Source organism: Amblyomma americanum, chromosome 5 (assembly GCF_052857255.1).
Source record: "Amblyomma americanum isolate KBUSLIRL-KWMA chromosome 5, ASM5285725v1, whole genome shotgun sequence".
Taxonomy (NCBI): domain Eukaryota; kingdom Metazoa; phylum Arthropoda; class Arachnida; order Ixodida; family Ixodidae; genus Amblyomma; species Amblyomma americanum.
The window spans coordinates 155966119-155983564 of NC_135501.1; positions in this window are offsets into that span (position 1 = coordinate 155966119).

Below are 17446 nucleotides of genomic sequence, written 5' to 3' on the forward strand. Positions count from 1 at the left end.
TTCTTGCTTGACACCGTGAGGAGTTCACCAATCTTCTAGTGATAAAGCTTAAAGGGCAAGCGATAGCATCACTATATATTGTGAGTTTAAGTACCTTCATGGAAACATTGCAATGGACGAAACAAAAGCCAGACTAAAATCTGCTACTAAACCGTATGCAACACTTAGAGATACGCCGGTAGACAGATACCAGGATGCGTGGCAGTATATGGAATTTCTATTGCTCCGTATGAGTGCTTGCTAAAAACTGCTCCAAGCTTGACACCGGACTAAGTAATTTAAGACATTCACGGCAGTCCGTGTAATAAGGAATAAAATGTAAGGCTGTTGTCAAGGCTTTCCATCATTCGCAACTGCAACGGTCACTTAATAGCACGTCTTCTATGAAAGAAATGGTGACCTCGCAGTTGCATGTAGTAATAATGCGCAATTAAGGTTTCTAAGGAGCTCAGTGAAGAAAATAAGAAAGAACCAAAATTTCTTTCCATGGAACTCTAAATGAACTGTGTCATTGCAAAAACATTCAGTGTGATATGAATAGGCAAACCGTCCGTGTCAAGGGTTGCATATAGTAAATAGAACGCTCTTAGCTTTAAAACAATTGTCCCGAATTCAAATCATTCATCTTTGTCCTTGGTCACCCTTAGCTTTACTGTCCCTGACGGCATCTCCGCATATCTACCACCTTGTAAACGGATGCCAGGTTATCTTAAGCATAACAGCACTTTGCGGTATCTGAAACAGTAATTGCAATAAATGCGTGGTATCGTCAGCCATATTCACCATTAATTCAGTCAAGATGCGTGAGCTCAAATGACTGCAGAGCGATTGAAAAGAGCAGCTTTGTATGTTTCAAAGTGTTGCTTGTTTTGTGCTCTGTGTTGATGCTATCAGAGATTTTCTGGGTTGAAGACATAAAGGAAGGCACTCTGACAATTAGGGAAAACGTCCCTCCGCTCCCCTGCTGAAGAGTTTTGCATGAGCGAGGCATTATTTACGCATGCCACTTGTTTGACTCAGTCACGAAATTTGTTTTACTGTCACGCTTGAGCCGCGATTTGGTCAGGTGACTATTAGCCTATCGACAACTTTACAACAACAGAAGAAATTTAAGGTGAGAAAATACCGAAGGAAGGTGATCCTAAGTAATGCTGTTTTCCTTAATCAGTGCGACCGCAGCTTCAACAGTAACATGCAGTTATGTGAGTTTCATGTTTTCATATTCTTTCTGAATTATTTACCGAAACACGAGTGACGCCACCGGTTCCTTTCGGTATTGAGCCTGATCCTTTTTGTTTATTGAATTTCTGCTTTTGTACAGCATCTTCGTTTGAACCCATCGGAATCGAATTTTTTTTATTACTAGTTGAAGTGCCGTTTGATGTCTCTTGAATGGAAGCCTTTTAAGGCCGTTACGGAGTCTCTAAATACGTGTGATAATATTGTATGCCCATTTTTAGCAGGTTCTTTCCATTTATATTGCGCTTTCTGTGAAACTCATTTCCTAAACTATCCTTGCATAGGTTTCTTGTCTATCTCAAGTAATCTCTAACTGTGAAGGAAAAGTAAGAACATGCTCTCTAAAAGACTTCTCGAAGCACATAGCAAGTACCGAGATTACTGCAGGTTGTTGACTGGTAATTTAGAAATGCCAGACTGAAAAAAATAAAACAAACAAAAGAGGACTGAGAAGCTGATGCCTTGCGAAAAAACAACTTTCGCTTGCAACGTTTAACACAGTTTCAATGAAGTTTCTTCAGGCCATAACGCCTTTAGGCCAGGTTCCGATTCAGCACCCAAGGAATGCTAAACGCCAGAATTCAAGCCTCCTGTGAGCGTGTCCCCGAAGTGATTTTTGTTGTTGTGTTGTGTTGGGTTTTATGGCACATAGGCAGCTAAGGCGATCATGCGCCAAGCTTGGTGGCCTTAGCTACCTATTGGAGTGGAGTTATTTTGGCCGTCTTGAAAGCTTCCTCAAAATGACATGCACCAGGAAGGTAATATTGCCACATGTTACCCACAAAATTTTACCACCCAAAATTTTCTGTCTTAAATATCTCTGTTTTAGTATCTTTCTATGAATGGCGCTGCAGGTTAGCGCTTTCCTGCGCCTGTTTACTTGTTGGGCTGTGGGAAATACTACAGGGGTTCTTTTTAAGTGAGGATTAAACTCGCTTTTTTCACGTTGTACGAAAGTGACAAGCATGCCAAAGAACACCGTTTAAAATCTTAGCAATGAAGATTAGAAAAGGCTCGAGCAGTCCTCAAAAAACTGTTATTCGTTGAAAGATCTAAAAAATTTAGCATTAACAATTTTAACTTATAGATGTCTACTGCAGAACGCCCCGAAAAAAAAAGACATGAACGCTGCATCGTATGCCTAAATTTTCTAGAGGAAAATAGTTCTGGTGTTGTTGTAGGCTCCCAGAATAAGCTTATACGAGTCTGCACGAAGGAAGGCAGAGGAATTGCGACGGGAACGCAGAACAATATTTGGGCACGTATGCTCTGCTGTCCAAACTGCAAGTTCTCCAAGATGCTTTATCCGATTTTATCAAGCTCGCCTTAGAATAGCAAAAGACAATGGAGAAAGAAAAACCAACACGTGAAGAAAACGAAAGCTAGGGAGATATTTGGCACTTTTGCCAGGTTGTCTCCTTCAATGTATGTAATTTTTACGAGATTTTTAAACTACACTACGATAGACGGTTTGCTAGAATTTTTCATCGGCGCTTACGTTGTTTTCTGGCAACGTTTTCTATGACGTGTAAAGTAGCCGCGTTTTCTTTGTCTTTCAACTCTTCTATAAAAGACAGCCTAGCTCTCGTTTGGTGGTCAGAAATGGGTTCACATCCCACACAGTTGAAAGAGGTTGGTCTCGCATACTCGTCTGCCCGCATACAGACAACAGGAGATTACTTTTTTTTAACTTTTGTCTTCACTTCTTATTCTCAATTGTTTGTTCCTACGGACAATGCGCGCTTCATATGCCCATTCTTCGCCTCCGCCGTGGAGTGTATACTGTATATTACTGAATAAAGTTTTCTAGCCAGCTTTGACATTCAAAGAATGAAACGCTGTTTTTTACTAAACAGAGAGGCGAGGGTTAAAGGCAGTTTTCTAAAACATGCAGCACCACATGCTGGCAAAAGCGCACTGATTGCGCTGAAAAGGATGTCGAATACGGACGAGTAGAGCAGCACTAGTTTCAACATACACAGTGAATATAAAATACACTTTTACGTTCACTATCTAATCAGGGATTTGCCCCGTACTAGTGCCTTTTTGCCCCCTCTATCTGCATTGCAAAATGTCCGTATGAACACGCGAGCACGTGATGTGCTTCTTTTGAGCTTTTTCATTATGCACTTTCATTCACTGTCGATGTACTAAGCTACTCTCTCTGACGCACGTCCCAATTCTATTTGCTCACAAGAGTACCTCCAACAGATGACGCGGGCCACCGTTAGAGGAGTCGAGCACTCGGAAAGGAAGTCTACCGGTAAGTGCACACATTGCTTCATCGTTGCACAGGCCGACCACTTATCAACTCGGGACCTCTTTCGCTGCTACTCTTTCTTTTCGGGGTTGCGACCGCACGCCTTGAATGCACAGTTCCGACCCGATGCGAAAAGTCTCCATGAATTATACATCGCCGTGTTCGCCGCTGTAACCGGGCGACTGCATTCGAAATGCGTTCGGACAACTGCATTCGGCAGCTGAGAGCGAACGGGCGCTGGCAGCTTTGAGAGGAATTGCGCTACGCAGTTCCGCGTGGACGTATGTGCTTTTGCTCGCTTCTTTCTCGTGACGTTCAGCTTCGTGTAGTAAATGGAAGACCGCAGCATGAAGCGTCTTCACGCTTGATGCTTCGCTGGATGATTTGCATCCTGTTGCTTTGTCGCTATCTTTATTTTTGCAATATTTTGACATCGTATACGCTCTTTCGTGTTCACAACCTGTGTCGCATAGCGCGTCATATGGCACGGGGTTAAATGTTAGAGTCTGCACAAGATGCAGTGTGCCATCAAATAGTTATCAGTAAAAGATTCCGAGGAACCTTTGAACTACAAGCTACGCCTGGCTGCTTCACTGTCTATACGCTGTTGGGATTCGTTGCACGAAATTAACCAACAGATAGGGACAGACTGCATAGTGTTAGTTTTCAACGTGCATGAAATAAGCAAGGAATGGCCCTGAATTGAGACCTGCTCTTTCTTCTCTTCGTCCCTCCTTCATCCCGACCCTTACACCGCGGTTCAGGTGTCCGCCGATATGTGAGACATATACTGGGCGATTTCCTTTCCCCAGAAACCTATTTTTATTTTTTTCATTTCTTCGATGCACTGGCGCTTCAAGAGAGATGAGAGCAAAAAAAATAATTTAAAGGCATGTGAACGAGTTGGTTGTTCCCAGCATGACAAGAACGTTGGCGCTGAATTTCCACTGGTTTTCCGCATTCGCGGGTTACGGGTTGTAGGCATCGTGAAACTTCAGCGACATCCACTGGCAATGTAACCACATAAGCACAGATGTGGGGCAGCGGTGAGCCACACTGAGCAGGGAGAGATAACAGTTGTGGAGCGTCAGCCAGAACAGCTCCCGCGGTACCGTAACCTTTCGCGTAGTTACCTGCAAGCCTTCCAAATGTAGCACCCGCAAATACAAGCCCTTCTAAAATAGTGCGAATTCCAGTGCTTGATGGAGTCTTCGTCACATCTGACAATTATGATCCTCGTTCAATGCGCTCAGCTCCAGGATAGCGCCAAGGCGAAAAAATTCCACTTTGGCTTTTTCGGCAGCTGACTGGCCTACACAAAGTAGAAGGCAAAAATCACGATTGAAATGCACGTACATATCGGTGTTGAATTTGCAGCAAGATTTTTTAATCACTCTGTAGTTTTTTACTTTTGATGTCTAGAACCGTAGCCACAGTTTTTTTTATGCGCTAAACGACGGGTTGAAAGATCAGTATTCATCTTTTATAATCATTTCTCTGTATATGAGAACAAAAAATTCATCTTTCTTCGTTCTTATTTTACGCCATGCATCCGTGTGCTAGCTGTAGCTGCTGCGCAATAAAAGCATAAATTTGAGTTTCTTCCCGATAACTTGATGTATGCTGTTATTTCAACCGTTAAACAGGGTAAGAGAAAAAACGCGGTTTAATGACATCAAAATCGAAGTCAAGAAGAAATGGTCTTGGGCAAAGCATGCAATAGAAGGCCAAATAATCGATGGTTATTAAGGGCGAAGAGATACATTCCCAGTGAAGCGATCGAAGGGCAGCAGGTGGGGGCAGACGATAGGTGGGCGGATGAGATTAAGAAATTTTCGGGGATAAGATGACCGCAGCCAGCACAAGTCTGAGTTAATTAGAGAAAAATGGTAGCGAATTTTGCTCTGCAGTGGGCGCTGTCATGCAGATAATAACATTTTGGCTGTCATAATTATTGGATTTTTGTCTTGCTCAAAGACAAAAAAATTTTGAGATAAATTTGCTGGTAAAAGAAAAATTCTGACACCTCGCTGTTACTTACAAAAAGTAGATCTATGCAGGTTTTAGAAACTGTAGGGTGCGGTTAGGCTATAGTCAGATTTCAGATTTTTATCATGATGAAATTAAGTACATTTCTTGCTTTGAAAACGCAAATATATCCTATTACAAAATTCACTGACAACACAGTTCACAAAAAAAAAAATCTGCGAAGTGATCGAAAGGAGTTCAATCCAGGTGGAGCGAAAGAAAAACAAAACTGCAATTTGGGTTTGCTTATCGTGTAAGAAGACAATGAGATGTGCGCATAATTGTTCGCTTCTACACAATGTACACGGTCGTTTATCGGTCAGGCTTTTCGAATATGTTTTATTTCTGTAATAAAGGCTTTTCTTTTTTGCAATGTAGCCGATCAGTCTTACAAAAAGAGGAATTTGGGCTAACTGGGTTTCCTCGAAATACATCTGAGGAAAATCGAGAAGAACAAGTCGAGCTGCGAACGACAGAAACAAAGGACCTAAAGTAATTTTAGTAGAACTATGTCAAAAATCATGGAAAGAGCATGCGTAGATTTTTTCTTCTTTTGTGACCGAAGAAATCGTAGAAGGAAAGCGCCTGTGATATACACTCGTGAAATATGACACATTGCAACATTTTTCTAGTTTAAAAGACAGGATATGCTGTTTGCGTAGTGTATGATGACTCTTGTTAAAATTTGAATCGATAATTTGGCAAGAGCTTTTATTCACGATCAACTGCATGAAACGCCCCCGGTGATATATCTCCCGCGATTTACTGATATCGGCCTACTCCTTGCAATTCTTTCTATCAGAAAAAAAGAAAAAGATCTGCCCATGCTCCTGAGAAGCTTTTTGGCACGATTTTATCAAACTTTAGTTGAACTCTTGCGTTTGGATCGCAAGCGTCTGTCCGTCTTCTTTCATACCAGCCACTTCGAATCGCCAGTCTGCGAATCTTTCATGCAGACGTGCAGTGCCTGCAAAAAGGAGTTCTACCAAACATGGCAAAATATTGAGAAATCTTTTTAACTCAAAAAAAATAAATTGGTTGGTTTTAACGGACCAAAGCGACTCAGGTTATGAGAGACGCCGTAGTGAAGGGCTCAAGCAATATCGACCACCTGCAGTTCATTAACGTGCACTCACATCACACAGTACACGAGCCTCTAGAATTTCGCCTCCATCGAAATTCGACCGCCGTGGCCGGGATCGAACCCGCGCCTTTCGGGTTAGCAGCCGAGCCCCATAACCACTAAGCCACCGTGGCGGCTTAAGAAATCGATTCCTGTTTTAGAATTCAGTGACTAAGTAAACGTTTATGGGAAATTGCTCAACATCGTTTTTTTCGTACATTTACGTCTCCGCATTTGTTATATGTGAATGAAGTAGATTTATTTTTGTCAACACATATTCTTACAGTGGGAACGTAATAATACCGGGGAAGGCAGTTTAAATATTTTGCAGTTCATATCACTTTAAGTTTTAAAAAATGAAACCAATGTTTGTGTGTCAACTGGGAGTGAATAAGATACAGGTCAATGGGGTAAAGATAAAAATTGAAAGCACTGATTTGAATTTCCGCCAATTTTCCTGAACGTAATTTTGAAAAGGAAATAAATTTCAAATTGATTTTTTCTGTGTTTGTTGTAGTTTTATTTTGCGTTGTCGGCTCTACGGTTCTGCGAGCGAACATACAGAGATATTTCGACTTATAATGGTCAGAAGAGAACCTCGTCTCGCTCGAATGAATCCCTCACTCTAAAATCAATAAACTATTATAATTTCTTATTAGATGCCTACGTAAAATTTCGCTAGGAATTGTTTCCTTCGTGACAATGACAAATACTATGGAACTAATATTTCTTAATCAGTTTGATTTGAAAAAAAGTATTTGCCGAGTTTCAATTGACAGTGCCTTTCTGTATACGCTCAAGCTTCTCTTAGAAGGACTTCAAACACATCTCATGAGCATTCCGTATCTTTTGTGTGCAGTGGAAAAGTTGGTTCCTTATGGTCAGCTATGGAATTGAAACCAAATCAACTTGTAAGTATTACACGAGCATTCGGACGCGTGCCGTTATATTCAACGCGACAACGCACACCTCCAAGAATTGAGCGGTTTTGAGTCTCATGCTCTGTTTTCAGTTTTCCGATTGATCAAAATCTCTTCGAGGGAGACCTTATTATGTTTTTTCTTTTCCTGAGTACTCAAATTTCTCGGAAGGAATCTCGGGGGCGCAGCCATCGAAATTCGTTTTCCCTAATTTTTTGGAATTGCTTGTTTTGGTTACATAGTCAAAATACGAAGAGAATGAAAATTGCAATAAATTAGGGACTGAAAGAATAAAACTCCGAGTTGGTATAGGATTAGAGCTGAAACTGACTGCTGAGGGAAAGAAGCATCCAATCGCAGTTAATCTGCATCAATCAAATTATTCATCCTTATTTTTTGAAGCTGGAGATAAATGGGATTAATTGATAAAATTCGCTGCGGCGTTACGTTATCTAAATGTGAACCTATATTTGCAGAAGAGACCGCATGACTTCACACTGCTCAAAAGATGGCATTCTTCTTCTAGCGCAAGCTTTAAAGCGACACCGTCTATGAAGAGACCAGTCTAGTGGCCCGTACTTTACAGACAGAAGCCGCATTTTTGGCAGTTTTCTGTAACAACTCAACTAATGTAATCCTACACATTCAACTGAAGAAAAGCAAAAACATGGAGTTGTATATAAAAAGTCGCCAACCGTAACAATTTTATGAGCTTGCGACGGCTGTCTCATGCAGCGCATCTACAATTGTGAGGGCACAAAATTAGTGTTCGTAATTTTCTTTTACCAGATCCATGACGTCCCGTTGTAAGCATGAGTGCATGGAAAGCACCGGCAAGCATTTGCTAAGATCATGTGCCAGCATTTCCACCTATGCGAGGCACGGTTGAGTGAAGGTGGCTTCATTTTTAAAAACGCCTTACGCCTCCCGAGGCTATCAGTAGGCAGCCGTTTATGCGGCCAATAGCACAGTTAATTGAATGACGACGTATAAGCACACGCCGTGGGCAATTCTACCAGCTGACGTAATTGTAGTTCCTTTCTTGGAGTACAAGCTGTTTCATTTTCGATGCGACGCAGAGAAATGATTGAATATTGGACCGTCGCCAAACCACTAGCGAATCACCGTGAAAGCGATAACACTCAGACAAGGACCCGTGGCTGCAGATTTTCAAAGAAACATCACAAATGGCCCGTTCGGTAGCTGCGAAATTCCGACTTACCTTCACGTTTAGAACTAGAGGCAACGTGTGGCCGTGTTGCTTCCCTCCACATGTTTTCTCTTTTTTTGCCGAATGGTGGTATTTCAAATACATACGCAGAAGTTTCGCCCCCTCACATTCTACAGAAGTCTACAGGCCCATGCAAGCCACTTCTAACAAACAGCCAAAAGTTGTTAAAGTTCCGGCATCGAAGTTAAAATATTTTTATTCCCAGGGATGAATTCGACTCAAATATTAATGGCTCAGTTTATGAATTTGGTTTATGGCGGATTAACGTTCTAAAGCGACTCAGGCTATGACGGACGCGGTAGTGAATGGCTGCGGAAATTTCTGCTACTCGGGCTTCATTAACGAGCACTGACATCGCACAGTACATGGGCCTCTAGAATTTCACCTCCATCTAAATTCGACAACTGCGGCTGGACTCTAACCCGCGTCATTTGGGGTCAGCAGCCGAGATCATAACCAGTCGACCACCGCGCCGGAAGTAAAAACGTTGAAACTGAATACATCCTTTTTGGTTCTTTCCTTTCTTGAACCACAGGTGCTTGACGCTTCCCATGGCAATTAGATTGGCGAACGTCATTTCTTTCATTTGAGTCAATGGCAGATTGCATCCAGCCTGTTTTAATGCAAATGAAAAGTGAACCTTGCCAAATCCAGTCTGAATTCTCATTATAACTTCTTGCAGAATGTTAGGGTCCTTCCTGTCATTCAACACGGGATGGCAGAACAGAAATGCTGCGGTTGAAACTGGTCACCCAAAAATATTTTAATTCGCTTCTTTCGTTTAGAAGTACCACACTGTGGCAACGCGATAGTTGGTACAGGCGTTCATCCAGCAGTGGCGGCGGCGGCAGAGACAACCGCTAAGTGCTCAAACAGCTATTTTTAACTTCTGAGATCGCCACCTACGCTATCGAAAGATAACTGCAACGAGTACGATGTGCAGTCCGCCAGCAACGCAAGGTGCATCTGAGAAAGATTAAACACACACCTACTGGCCAGCACATTCAAGCTACGCCCCTTCGTAGCCACTCATAAATCCTTGAAGAGCATCGAATTCCTCATTCATCGGGGTTCAATCTACTTTTCGCTCACTTGTCATTGCGGCTGCTGCCCCAGCCTGCACTAGTGTCCTGCATTGTGTGTGATCTGCCGCTCGAGTGTGATGACCTTTGTTCTGTTTGCTATTATATGAGACCATTGAAGAAAGATGGGAATAAATGAGATGTGCCGAGAGTTTACAAAAATTCTGCCTTAGCAAGTGCGCAGGATTTGGGGGACGATATTTTTAAAGCAAAGACGAAAAAACAAGAAAAACTGTAAAATGCTTTACATGCCGTACACCTGCTGCTCGCACTATTTATGGCGGCAGATCTCAGAGTCATCAGACTCCTCCTGCTTTAAGCAAGCAGCGTAGTGGGGCTAGTAAATCACTTGCATTCCTCACAGCAAAAGTAGATGACTTGACAACCTTGAAAAAAAACTGCTCAACATCGAAAGCTCTCTCGAACACATATATGATACCTACGACAAAGTACTAGAAACATAAGAGAGGCATGCCAGGGAAATCGAGTTCGTTCGCAAGAAAGTTGACAACATTGGGGAAAACCACGACAGGCTAGAAATGAGAAGAAAAGCTGCGCGAAGAACTCTAAAAACTACATCAATACACTAGTAGTCAAAATATGGAAATTTACGGGTTGCCTTTGACAGACGGTGAAAAGCTGCTAGACAAAGTGAACGATCTGGCGAGGGACCTTGAGTGGCCCTTTATTGCAGAGAGCGACATTGAAGGGCTGCATCGTCTTCCTAGCAAAGCACACAAGGTACTTGTAGTACTGATCTGTTTTGCCAAACGATCTACTGAGGCAGACTTGTTCTCAAAGCGAAAATAACGTGATAACGACGTAACATTTTTGATAAACCGATCGCTTTCAGCAAGAAACTAATGTAGTTCGCTTAAAGGAAAGCTAAGGAAATGAACTGACTTTTTCCGGTAGAGGGGAGGATAGGTGCTTGCTCGAAAACAACCAGGCGCACAGGTGATCAGGATCGCTAGAGAAGAAGACGTCGATAAAATCGTTTAAATGCATCAAGCTGGGAGGCTGCTCAACGATGCTGCTTAAAAATGCCTTATTTTACTTCCGGTTGATTCAAAGAAGTATTTAGCAATGCATACGGTTTTGGAAATATGTTGTCCTTTTTTTTCATATTAATCCTCAGAGTCTAAAATACAAAGCCGGAAAGGTTGATGTGGAACTACAGAAACTAAACATTCATTTAGACTTTACTGCTTTTTACAAAAACATCGCTTAATTCAACTTCAGGTGTAATTCACTTTGCTGACAACGAACTGATTTCAGTTTTTGAGTATAAAAGGTATGATGACCGTTTGTATTTCTGAATGTCCAGACATGCCTATCCTTAGATATGACGGATTACTACCTTTTACACAATGACTTTGAACCAGTCTGTACATAATTTATCGTAACATTACCATAATGTGTCTGCATCGGCAATCTCTACGTGATTTGTATAATTTCTTTCGGTAGATTGATCCTTTCCTAAAGTTCGAAATCCTGAATGAGTGCCGAGTTATTGTGCTGAAGAATATAACATTAACGTTATGGAAGATATTCGTTCAAAGATAAGATTGTGTGAAGTACTCTTTTCTATTTGTTGTATGAATGCCATTTATTTACCACGTGAATATCGAATTACTTCGAAACCTTATTTCACCTATGTTTTACGCATATCTTGGTACGGCGAATTATATCAGATGTTTTTTGATCACGGGTCAGTGATCATCAGTCCATTTTTTCTCGTTTTTTCAGAGAAAACGAACAATAATGGTCTCGCTCGCATGCAGAGAAATTATGTTGATCACAACATTGCCCGACATTGTAATTTAACGTTGTCTACTAATCGGGCCGAAGTAATCATGAAACAGACTGGTCACGAGAGTACAAAGCCATTATTGAGAATTAACAAACTTTACGATGCACCCTTCCCCATGGTGACTATTAAAGAGCATACGAAGGCCAGGGAAGGATGGATTACACATGCATTCTTGAAATGAATTGAAGAAAAGAACAAAACTTTTATTCTATTTTTTATAAAACAGAAACCCGGAGGGTTTAACTGAGTTTAAGAAGTTCCGAAACATAATTAATACAGATTTAAGGCCAAGTCTGAATTCTATAAAAATACGCTTTCAGCATTCTCACATAAACTACCTTGATTTGGTAAAGTAATAATGCAATCATAGAGAAAAAAAAGAACCGGCTCTCCAAACTACTGCTTAATTGATTTAATTACGCGGGGCATTCACTTGCCATTAAACCTGCCAAAGCTCCTCATACGTCTCTTCATTCTCATACAACTGGAATGCTAAATTCATACATGCATTCAAGTGGTAATGTTGCCGTATTTTTGTGGCCTACTTCAGAAGAAAATAAGGGAATAAATACTCATAGGTATCCACCCAAGCGCAGCCATACGGCTACAAATGAAAGCTTTATAGCCTTCCCAGAAGCTTCGTATATAACAGTAAATTGTTCCTGGTTCAAGGTTTGATCCGGGACCACCGCTTCATAGCACTACCAATAGCTTGCCGTCCCGGGTAGCTCAGTTGGGTTATTGACCGCCTGGTTGAAGAGAAGGTCTCGGGTTCAAACCTCGGACCAGGATTTTTCTTTAAGTACGAGGTTTCTGAGAAAGTTCTATAGGTTCCCTTTTTAGCAGTCTGCCTGTATGCGCTTGGGTGGATGCCAATGAATAATTATTCTCTTATTACAAATATACGCATCCTTCAGGGAATCAGCTTGTCAAAGATCTCCCCGGAGAACACTGGCACCGAAAGAATGGATAAGGCGACAGGCATACCCACACAGACGCACATTTAATACTCCCTACATGACACACACACCACCAAACAAAACTAACAAACTAACCCAAAACACAGACTATGAAAACACAGGACCCGGGAACACTGCTACCAGCGTCTACTACTAGCGTTCTACTGTAGCGGTCGGCATTCGTGCTCACGGTTGGTTCGGTGCGGCTGCGGCGTTGTATGGGCCCAGTAGCTGGCGTCGAGGTGGCGTTCGACGTGCTTTTACTGGCATCTCTGGCGGCGTCGTTGGCTGCGTCGTACAATCTCCCGGTCCAAGCGCTCATGGAGGTGATAAGGATGTTGTTGGCGTTGGGGGCACCACCCGGATGGGTGGCGATAGCGCTGGAGACACCCCTGGCCGTAGCAGGTGCTAGGGTCCTCCGTTGACTCCCCGGAACGGGCTCAGGAACGGCAGGAAGTCCACGAAGCGAAGCCGTAGAACACGAGCTCACCGCAGCAGTAGCCGGCGTCGCTGTCTTCCAGCCGAAGCGTCCCTGACCCGCCGGAGCCTCCGGTTCTCTATTCTTCCCTCCCCGTGCCTCGCTCTCCCTCGCCCTTTTATATCCTTGGCGTTAGTCCACGTAAGCCTTGTCGTCGTCCTTCTTCTTCTCTCCACCAATTATCTCTCTCCACCTCACCGAATGCTTCTCAACCAATCATCTCTTTCCACCTCCCCAAATGCTTCTACATCTTTAGTCTTCGGTTAATCCACGTGATCCTTATGGCCAACCTAGTCGTCTACTTCAGGACTCTTTCGTTCGCCATTATTTTAGACTCCCTATTACATGCAACACAGCTGAACATGTGACTCACTTTAATAGACAAAGTCGAATCTATTATAAATCTTCCTAGGAAGACTTCTTCCTCCGGTGGTGACGATATAGCCGTTTTTCCGATAAAATGTGTTGCTGCTAATGTCGCTGGCCCATTCACACATATATGTAATAGAATATTCCTTACAGGAGATTCTCCCTACAAACTCAAAGTTGGCCGTGTTACAGTGTTCTTCAAAGTGTGGAAGAAAAATCACCCGGACAGTTGTCGCACCGTTATAGTACGGCCACTGTTTCCAAAAGAAGCTCAGCGTGTACTTCTCAGGCGGTTTAATAGCATCTTTCAAGCTAAAAATTTAATTTGTGCAGAGCCGTACATTAAATTTTAAATCAACTTACGATGCTGAAATGTTTCTAGAGTTCTCCAAGGTTTTATATATGTTTAAGCATTCAATACTACTTAAAATATTGTAGATATGTGAAATATTTGAAATTGCCAAAAAACTTTAGTCTCTAAAATTCCCAGAGGCAACACAGAAAATACGTGATGTAAATTTTGAATTTGGTTTTGTGGACTTTGGCGTACTCCACGGTTCTATTCTGGGATATTTTGTTCAGTAAATATATTAACGACATTATTCTCATTCCACTAAATTCTTATATAGTTCTGTGTGCAGATCGCACAAATGTCTTCTTTTCAGGCAATAACCTGCATACACTTCTGCAGCAATAAAAAGTCTTGCTGAAGGAGCTAATGATTTTGCTCTTTGTTAATGAACTTTACTTGAATGTTAACACAAGAAATTTCAGGATCTTTCACCCACAAAATGAGCCATTATACTACAGCGTCTCACTTCCATTTAATATGCTCAGAATAGAAAAAGTGCACAGCATTCGGTTTCTTGGCGCGTATTTCCGCAGCCATCTAAGGCGGACCAATCACGTGAAAAATATCAGATTAAAAATGGCTGGATCTTTGCCGAATAAGACACATTTTCCGTCAGCAGGTTTAAAAACAGTTATATTTATGATCTAGTTCACAGCCAACTACCGCATGTAAATTTAAAATGGTGTACTTGCAATAAAACTGAGTCACAAATTGTTTTCTCTCCAGAAAACCAGCCCTCTGTGGTATATGTGCCAGTCTAACTGAAAAAACATATGCCTTCAAAACTTTTCATGCTCACAATTTCTATAACTCTTATAATTTTAGCTTAGCAATTCACAGTTTCCTAAAATTAACGTATAATTGAATTCGTTTCGTAATATATCACTTTCTAGAAACAGAATGCAAATTGCGCCCTGTTTCTCTATGTACTACAAGATCCTCTACATGTTAATGAACACAAAGTGTAATAACCATATAGCTTCATTGTGTGATGCGCAACTATGTTTATTCGAAGCAACCGAAGAAGCTATTGGCCCTTTTTTTTCTTTAAGGCGAAATTGAAGTTCCTCTTTCCTATTTTGTAATTTTGCGAATATTTGAGTTCTGCTGGCACTGCTTCAGTTTCATCAATATTCTGGGCTTTTCTTTGTCTTAGTATTTCTACTCCAATCTCTGTTTCAATTTGCATATTCTTTTCTTTTTGCTATTCAATGTCTTCGCATGTATTTCTCTGGTTAATGACGCCATATATCAGTTTTCTATAATTCATAAGAATTTCTTTATCTTTTGCCAATGCTATTTGGTTTGCTACCCTAAAATATGGTACTGTTCCCTTGTAAAGTAATTTTTTTATTCTAAATATGTGATACTCTTTAGTCACCAGTGTCCTGACATGTTAGGCAAAGTGTAGCCTCGTCCGGAGGCGTGCTTAATTGCCTGCCTCGTTTTGCCTCTCCTCAGAGGCATACTGCGAATACGGCAAGTATTAACTTTTAGCTCTCATGTTCACTCACCAAATGCCACAATAGAACAATAGAGAACGGGCTGTCGTTGGCAACCCGAACAGAAAAGTTATCATGTGGGGACTGCGAAGCCCATTTTCTTCTGTTTTTTGAACGACGTTTTAAAAAATTCGTTTCACTGAAGGCAAATTTATCGGCATGAAAGTTTATTTATTAAATATCAGAATAATGAAGCTGAGTTTATTTCACTTTACCGGTTTCAAGTTTTATCACATATTGCCAGAAAAATTCGAATTTCTTACCAGGTGGCTAGGTGTAACAGATATACGTTTTATTAGTAGTACTTGCTGCTCCTAGGTTACTGTTGAGTCGCTATTAACAAATACTCGCAGCGCTGCCTCTGTAAGTAGTATAGACTAGTTTTGATCCTAAAGCTGTGGAATAGAAGCCCGGCCGCGGTGTTGACATTGCGATAAAGAGGAAATCCAAAAACGCCCATGTGCTGTTCAATCTCAGCGCACGTTAAAGAACCCCCTTTGGTATAAATTAATCCTAATTAAGCTGTACAATACTTCATGACGTTGTTTTCAATAAAACGATCGCTTGTTTCTAAGAACGCCCGTTATCACCTCCACCAGATCTTCCCTTGAGCGCATATTGAAAAGTAGCGAGCACCATTTATTTTCCCCCGCTCTGGTTCACTTGAGTAGCTTTCAATGCCTGAAGCTCAAGAAATTCAGCCGTGCATGCTGATTTCCAGCTAGTTTGTGGCTAGAGCTTTTTAACAAACGCTGTGCTGCCTTCTTCTTTTATTTCCAATTTTGCCTATAAATATACGTTTAAAAAACAAAAACCGTCTAACTTTATCTCCGAGCCTGCCTTGCTCATTACCTTGTGAAGGTATTTCACTTAGGAGTTGTAAGGCAGCGGTACAGAGAGATATCAAAGCTTACAGTTCCTGGCATCTGAAAGAGTTTGACACTGTTGCAACAGGCTAACCCCTATAATAAGTGGCTACAGTACGGAAAAAGACAGAAGGCGACTTGGGCGGAGTACGGTCGCCGTGCTCAATTCCCGCATAAAAGCAAATTGCCTCGCAAGATTACATTAGTCGTCAGGCTCAATGAGAAGTCTCCTGTATACTTATATTAATTTCGAGCAAACGCACGTTGTAATATGATGCCCGAACCACTTATCATGCCGAAATAGGAATTCCTTGCGGGAAGTTTAGCAGCAACAATTTCAGTAGCTGGGAAAAGGTAGTTTCACTGTTGTGAAACACACGTCTGCAGTTTATCTCGCCGGAATACGAAAATACTCCGTGGATCATAGGGTGTCTTGCTAGTTCCGCCCGCAGGGCTGCTTATATTATTTCAGTGAGGCTCTCCCAACCAGGTTATTCCAACATCTCGTTCCAGCTTCAAGTAGTTGAAAAGGACACGCAAAATGTTTATCCAAGGCATGTAAGCTTCTTTTGTGAGCGTAAGGTAACGAGTGTGCAAAGGTTTTTTTTTTTAAAGAAAACGAATTTCCTACGCTTGTTAGAAAAAATGATGCTCTGTTTGTGTGGGCTGCGCATAAGGGCTGAACATGTTTTCGATGCGGTAGTACGTAACCTGATCCCACGAAACATCAGGGTGATGACATCATAAAAGCACGCGGAGCGCACCAAGGCAAATAGTCTTCTTTTCGCTTGCAAGAGTTCTTGAGTTTTATCTTTTCCTTTGAGATTTTTTACCTGTGAACAGATCCTGTGGTGTATTGCAAGAAATTTTAAATCGTAAAATTTTCCAAAACTGCCCATACGGCACGTGTGTCGGAATCAGGTAATAAGAATTTTTAACTTGTCAGGACGGTTTTAAACAAGCAAGGTAAAATTTGCACTGCGTACATATCTTCACAAATATCTGGTGGTGCCACCATGTGCTGCCCTGCAGAAACTAGTATGCAAAAAAACCCAGTTTCCGGTCCCAAGTTTGATAACTGATGTGATTGTTATAAAAGCTAAAAAGTTCATAAATAAAGCATACAGAAATGCGTTGACTTTTTCCTTGCAAACGATGTCCAAATAAATACTTAACGTAATTGTGGAATCACAGTATACATCGGACAGTGTAAAAGTTGGAAGA